Genomic DNA, 8,237 nt, shown 5'->3' with positions numbered 1-8,237 from the left:
CATATTATAAGACAAAATTTTTCATGTCACTTTAATTACAATCCAATTCATTGCATATTTCCGAGTTCTGCAAATTCCCTTTGCACATTCCTTAGGTAACTATTTATTTGCAATATGTATGTACGTTATACATATGCATATGCATATGTATGTATATGTGCATATGTGCAATTCTATGTACATGTGCATATGTATGTAGCTGGATATGTATATGTATGTACTTATGCATTCAATAATGAATGGATGATTTGTTGTTACAACGTTACGCTACCCTTGATTATTGTTGTTTTTTGTAGGCGTGCTAGAGCATCGAGGGAAGAACCATACTTGTGGAAGATCATCATATCAATGTAAATGTGTTTATTAACACACTTCAATTATTTGGAGATTATGGCTTTAATGCTTACATTTTATATTAATTTGTGTAGATATCTTAGGTAGTTATGCATTTCTTATTAAATGTGTTTCTTAACACACCTTAGTTTGTTTTGCATTTTGTTCTGATTGCTATGGTAGACAATGATCTAGGACTCACTATGTCAAAGACAACAAGAATTCCTCTCAGGTAAAGTCCATATGACTTTACTTTGGCAATGATCTAGTAGACAGTGCAATTTGTGAATTGTTTATGTTTCAATTTCTGAATTGTTTGTGTTTCAATTTGTTTAAATTTCTCACTCAGTTCATATGTTTCAATCTTCTCTTTGTTGGAATTGTACTTTTGCAATGATCTAGTAGACAATGCAATTTATGATTTGTTTATGTTTCAATTTCAGAATTTTGTTCTTTTTCAATTTGTTTAAACTCATCACTTAGTTCATATGTTTCAATGTTCTCTTTTTTTTATTTGTACTTTGGCAATGATCTAGTAGACAATGCAATTTCTTATTTGTTTATGTTTCAATTTCTAAATCGTTTGTATTTCAATTTGTTTAAATTCCTCACTTAGTTCATATTAATGCAAGAAACACACTTAGTTCATATTGATCAAAAGGAAGTGCCCTATTTGAGAAAAAGAACCAGACAAAGAATTGTCTTATATTTCCTTAAAAGATGTCTTGTTAGATACTACCAAGAAGGATAACTTGGCAGCTAACAAGATATCTTGTAAGGCAGTAGAAAATAGTTCTTTATCTAGTGCCTTTTTACAAATGGGACACTTCCTTTTATCATTTCGATGCAATGGCCTAGTAGACATATTACACACTGCAATTTATATATGATGACTGCAATTTGAATACTTATAATACGATGCCTGCAACTTGAATATTTATAAGTGTTCAAATTTCTCACTATCAAAAGAGGACATATCAGTGGCATTTGAATAATCAAATGCCATTGATATGGACTTTTTGATATTGAGTAATTTGAACACTTATGTGGCCTTTTGTGATAGTGAGAAATATACGAGATCAATTCAATTGATATATGAGAAATATCACATCACAAAAAAACGAACATATGAGATTTACGACAACACCATCAATTAATTGGAATATCCATCTGAGATATCTGAAAACAATGGAGTTTTGAACACATTACAAAATATGGCAGTATGTCATTCTATAATCACATCACAGTTATATTGAAACTCAAAATCTGCTCTTCGAAGGGCTCACAAAATATAATTCATCATACTCGATCAATTTTCCATTTGGGTATTAAATGGAGGAGGTGTGACAAATCCAACCCCAACAGACTGTGGCCTACTAGGGTCTGGCCCAACCAAATTGTTTTCTTCGTTGGGAGGGGTTTGTAAGCAACTTGCTATTTGAGCAAGGAGTGCCTGGTTTACACTTGAAGTAAGTTGCATGGTGTTTGAGGATCTAGGTGCAGTCCCAACTTGCATAGGATTAATAGCTGCAAAGGCTGGGAATAAGAGGTTCATCATTTCCATGAGAATTGGGTGTCGGATGGGTAGAGGTTCTATGACTGTGGCCACATCTTTTGTCCTCTTTGCATGCTTGGCTTCCTTTTCAGCTTTCATCCTCTCCTTCTCAAGCTTTTCTTCTTCATCTTTCTTTGCCTTATCTTGTCTTCAAATGAACTTGTCTTGAGAATCCTGCAATTTTTTGGCCTGTTTTTCCACCCTCATAGCCTCCTTTTCTATCGCTTTTGCTTCACATTGTGCCTTCCCCTGTCTCATTTGTTCTTTCTTTCGCTCTGCCAATTCCTCTTCTCTTTTCCTTTCAGCCTCTTTATCTTTTTCCCTTTGAATGTACTCATCAGATGTCAAGATCTGTGACTGGCTACTAAGACGTAGAACCCCTTTCTTACCTCCATGTGAAGATTGATTCATTCTCTGCATTGGATGTCTTAAGAATTTTCTGATTTGCCTTGGCACTTGCTGCCCATCCTCTTGTGTGCATGACACAAACTCAGGTTCATCTTCACTTATGTGAACTTCATCTTCACATCAGCACCATCTTGCTACTCCTAGTTGACTACATTGGTGAAGTAATGAATGACATCTGTTGGATCAATTTCTGGCAGACTTGGCATGGAAAGCATTACATCATCATAGTTGGTTTCTTCTTGGGTCCACTCTAGTATGTCAGCTTGTGTTGGCAAAGACATGCCTATTGATGTATTTTCAAAACCCTCATTTGGCTGGCTGGTTTGCGGGGGCAAACCTACTTCGGCAGTTTCGGGTGTCAAACTTGTACCCTCAACTGTTGCTTGTGTTCCGCTATGGAGCTCTACAAAATCTTAAATATGTTCCTCATTAAAACCTGCTAATCGCAAGCACGCTTCCACTACCATATACTCTAGTTCTTCATCCCTTGAAGCAGCATCATGTTCTGTTCCAACCTCAAATGCCTCACTTGGTCTCATATCATTCTGTAATGCATTTTGGTTAAGTGGCCAAATCGCTGTCCTACGGAAGCCACTGATTATATTAGCTGGTGTCAATGCTTGGGCAAAGGCCTTGCTCACAAGAGTTGCCAACTCTTCCCTTCCAATTTCAATTTATGGGAAGTTAGACATCCATATACTCCTTTTCTATTTGAAATAATTTTTGAAAGATGAGAATACAGAGACATCAAGTGGCTGCAGTTTGTGGCTTGTATGAGCCAGAAGGGTCACCAAATCTATACCTATCCACCTTGCTTCTTCAATTGTCTTGAAGGCTACATGGTTGCCATGACCATCGAAGATCAGTAGGGCCCTATGTGAGGGTAAAACTCCACCAGGGACTGAACGTACAAAATGTTCCAACCAATTTAAGAATAGCTCCTTCCTCATCCATGCATGTTCTTGGACTGCCATGCATGCTCCTGGCTCACAGTTTGCTATGTAGTTTCGGATATGCCTCTTAGATTTAAACAAATAAAATCCAGGAATGCTATAAACACATGCACTAACACATGCAAAAATAGTGATCCACTCTCTACTCTTCAAAATTAGGTGCAGTACACCCCTGTGCCCCAATTTGGCTATCACTCTCATTCCACAATTCCTCCCAGCTTGCACACCAGTCTCATCACAATTCCAAATTTGACTGCTACCATAGTGATTGAGGTTGTACATTACCTCCAAGCTGTCATAGAAAGAGGCAACAATAGAAGGTCAAAGCATAATAGCCCTATTAGAGTCCACTCCTTCTACTATTCTCATTGTCAGATTAGGGTGCGTTCGTCTAAAACCTGCCCACCATGACCTCCCTGGCATCCCATTTTTGAATGGATTAGGCCTATTCTCAGTAATTTGGGCAACAGTTGATTGAAGTTGACTGATTTGGAGACCGTGACCAATTTCAGCCATGTGTTTGCACCATTGGACAACTACATCCTCCTCCTCTGCTGATAAAATGGTGCGTGGACCCCTCACAATCGTAGTTGTAGTTCGCATTAGCCATGCCCTCAAAGAGGCAATGGGGATACCATATTTGATTGATGTGTCTCTAAGAGACATGTGCCTTTCTTCTATGCATGATATTGCCTCTTTCATGTCAGATATGCTCCATTTTGGTTTGGGATCCTTTGAGGCCACCTGCACTCATGGTGTTTGTGTAATAGCATTAGAATTTGCAATAGGATGGTCATGTACAACAACAGTTTCCACATCAGTTGCATTGTTAGGTGAATGGTCATCTACAACAGGAATCACTAGGTCTTCATTTTGGACAAAATTATCTTCATCAGGGAAATGCACCCTATGAGTGACTCTAACTGTTCGACGTCTAACAGACCTGATTCCCTTTCTACCTCATGCCATTATGTTCAATGAACCTGCAATAGATCATTGGAATGAAACCCTCAATGCCATTGAGTTAAATGGTGAAAAACAAATCTATTTCTGTAACTCATCATTGAACATCTTTGAACAAAATAAAATGGTACAATGTCTCTATTTTTGTATGCTTGAAAATATAGACAATAACCATATAGCCAGAGAACTAAAAAAACCCACGTAGGAGTTCAGTATGTAACTGTGATGTGATTGCAAATTGGATATTGTTGATATTGTATTAGATAGTGAAGAATTACATCATTGAACATCTTTCAACAAAAAAAAAATGCTACAGTATAAATATATAAAGAGAGAGATATCATTGAAATGAAACCCTCAATGCCATTGAGATAAATGATGAAAAACAAATCTATTTCTGTAACTTATCATTGAACATCTTTCAACAACAAAAAAAATGCTACCGTATAAATATATATAGAGAGACAGATCATTGAAATGAAACCCTCAATACCATTGAGATAAATGATGGAAAACAAATCTATTTCTGTAACTCATCATTAAACATCTTTGAACAACAAAAAAAATGCTACCGTATTGATATATATACAGAAACAGATCATTGAAATGAAACCCTCAATTCTATTGAGATAAATGATGAAAAACAAATCTATTTATGTAACTCATCATTGAACATCTTTCAACAAAAAATAAATGCTACTATATAAATATATATAAAGAGACAAATCATTGAAATGAAATCCTCAATGTCATTGAGATAAATGATGAAAAATAAATCTATTTATGTAACTCATCATTGAACATCTTTCAACAAAAAATAAATGCTACCGTATAAATATATATAGAGAGACAAAACTTGAAACATTATATAACAAGGAGAGAAACTACAAGCACAAGATGCATGAGTGGAAGATGTAACTGTGATGCGTTTAAAAAGTGGATATTGTTGATATAGTATGAAGATGCAGATTCATTTCTCAAATTAGTAAATGGCTGAATGATGTTGTTGTATTTCTCATATGAAATTTATTGGAAGTACTACATGGTATGCCTGATAATATTATTTACAGTGAGTATATTAACAAATTGAAGGCATAGCAAACAATGAAAATGCCACAAAAAATCTTCATTTCCTTATTTTTTAGGGCAAAAAAGATAGCGGGAGTTCGTGCAACATGGGCCCATAACGTGTCCGCGGGAAGGCTGTTATGGGTGTTCAACATCTTTTTTGACCACCCATTTTAAACTTTGTAATAAAAGTTGTCTGACCTAGTGTATATATATATATCTGTGTGTGTGTGTGTGTGTGTGTGTGTGTGTGTGTGTGTGTGTGTAGCCAGTATATAGTCACTATAAGTAATAATATCAGGCATACACATTATTGTAATGATAAATAATGAAGGGGTTTCAAACAATTATGAACAATAATCATTTTTTTTGCATTCACTATAATGATTTCGGCATTATAAATAGAAAGACACCATTTAACAGCTCACCCATAAAAGGAAATGATAAATAATGAAGGGGTTTCGAAGAAAACGAAAAAATATTCAGTTGTTTTGCATTTCTCTATGATGATTTTGGCATTATAAAACATTGTTTGTGAGGATTTTGGCATTTTTAAACTATAAGAGAGCATTGGAATGAAATTGTAAACCACATACAAAGAAATCATCAATAGACAAAGCATAATGCAACTAGGAAGGAGGTAAACTATCATTGGACATCCAATATGGCTATTAATATTATTTATAGTAACTATATTGAAAGAATTGCTAGTTTATATTATTTACAGTGACTATATTGAAAGAAATGCTAGTTTATTGAAAACAGTATAATTTGAATTGAAAGATTTATAGCATTTAACGTTCATTGAACAGAGAGAATTTAGTTATTTTGTGTGTACCAATCCGAATGTGCGCCCTCGAGTAAGGAATGTGCAGAGGATGTTTGCAGAGATGAGGAATATGCAATGAATTGGATTGTAGTGAAAGTGACATGAAAAATTGTCTTATAATATAATTGGAATGTGCAATGCATTCGATTGTGGTAGCTAGCTATTTTCAAATTTGATTTTTTGTGGGAAACAGTTGGTCATGTCATATTAAATATGCAGTTCTCCATTGCTTCAAATTGTTCAATTTTATTCCCTGCTTTGAATGAAACTTGGTTTTTAAATTGGATTTTATGCAAATTCTTGGATATTGGGGAGCCTTACACTAGTTGTTGCAAATGCATGAAGCTGTGAAGTGATATTTGGAAGAATGTACACTTGAGTGTCTAAGAAGTTTACAATTGATTGCTTTTATGTCATGTAATGCACCAATAGCTGTGATAAAAATGTTTATTATTTGTGCAAGATGTTTTGTATTAAAATAAGAAATGTACCAGTAGTTGTTTATTTTTTTACTTTTTGGTTTTCAACTACTAATTCATTTGTGAACATGTATTGGTGTTAAAATAAATATTTACTGGTATTTTTTTATTTATGTACTGATAATTTTTTTTTATGTTTTGCGGGGTCAACATGGTATTAAGGTGATGGTTATTGGAACTATTTCAGCTATTGGTACTCTTCCCCTACACAACTTTCCCAATGTATAACTGATTTTGTTTCATATATTTTTGGCGTTATAACAAATAAATATGATAAGATAGCTTTCAAAAATTATAGTGAAAGTCTTCATATGATAAATGCCGCAGCGACGCCTTTTCCAAGATATCTGAATATAATTAATAAACAAAACTTTTCTAATGTGGTTAATGTTGTCTGATAACTGCAAATAATAAACAAAAGTGGCTACGTATTGGCTGCTGCACATGGGATAGTCTTTATATAATAAGCGACGCATTTTCCAACATATCTGCAAATAATAAACAGAACTTGAGGTATCATCTGCAATGTGATTAATTACATATCGATGGAGAAACAAAACATTAAACATTGCTTCTTTTCACGTTCCATTGATTCATCACTTTTCGTGCCATAATTTCAAATTTTATATTTGAGAGGTGAATTATTTTAAAATTTACAAATCAGATTGGTATCGCCACAAGATTTTAGAATCTAAGGACACTATTAAATACTATGAAACTGACAAGCTAATGATGTTACAGGATTTTACCTCATATGAAACTGACAAGAAAGAGTTGACACGGAGGCACATATTGCTTTTTAGCTGGGGCAGCATGTGCCTCATGGAATAATTAAATCCCGACAAAGCCCATCCCACGATGGCATTATTCTGTGAAAAGTTAAAAATTTGTGAGGATTCAAATTCTTGAAGAGATTCCACTGATCACATGCCAAAGTGCCAGGCTATCCAAAAATAAATAAAAATAAAAAGTGCCAGGCTCTCTACAAGACCATTCCCTTTTCTGAAACAATCTTGCATTGATATTTTTTGAATTGTTCTAAGATGTTCCAAGCATTGTAAAGGACATAATAAATCTTCCATTTGGTGAGATTCTTTTAGTTTATATGATAATTAAGAAAATTACCTTTCACTATGATATTGCTTATTTTATATTTTACTATTAAATGAAGACTTTTGACTAAGGCCTGGGCTTTCACTTGATTCTTTGAACTTGAGGGTAAACTTTTTTACTAGGGGAGAATCAAAATATGCATTAGGAATGATGGCTTAAGGCGTTCCCAGTAGAATTTTGAGTTTATATTTAACTTTCAGATTTCCTAGTGCAGACTTCATATCATCCAAATCCCATCCGATTCATTTTATGTCATTAGATTTTAAAATCTTGTGTCCATATCTAGGTTCATTTTTATAGTGTTTTCTCTATAAAATATTTTGTCTATAAAATATACATTTTATTTGAATTGTTCATTTATTTTGTGATTAAAAGTAATTCAAATTTGATTGAGACCATGTGTTATTTGTCATTGTTATGCAAATTAATCATGGGAAAAATGAAATTTTTAATGGACCAAAAATTGAACCATTTACTAATGTCTAGTGTGCTTGAATAAAGTAAAATATAGTGTTTGTAGCACAACTTAAAACAGT

The sequence above is a fragment of the Cryptomeria japonica genome, chromosome 10 (genome assembly GCF_030272615.1).
Source record: "Cryptomeria japonica chromosome 10, Sugi_1.0, whole genome shotgun sequence".
Lineage (NCBI taxonomy): Eukaryota > Viridiplantae > Streptophyta > Pinopsida > Cupressales > Cupressaceae > Cryptomeria > Cryptomeria japonica.
The sequence above is the reverse complement of the archived record's forward strand: the minus strand, read 5'-3'. Positions refer to the sequence as shown.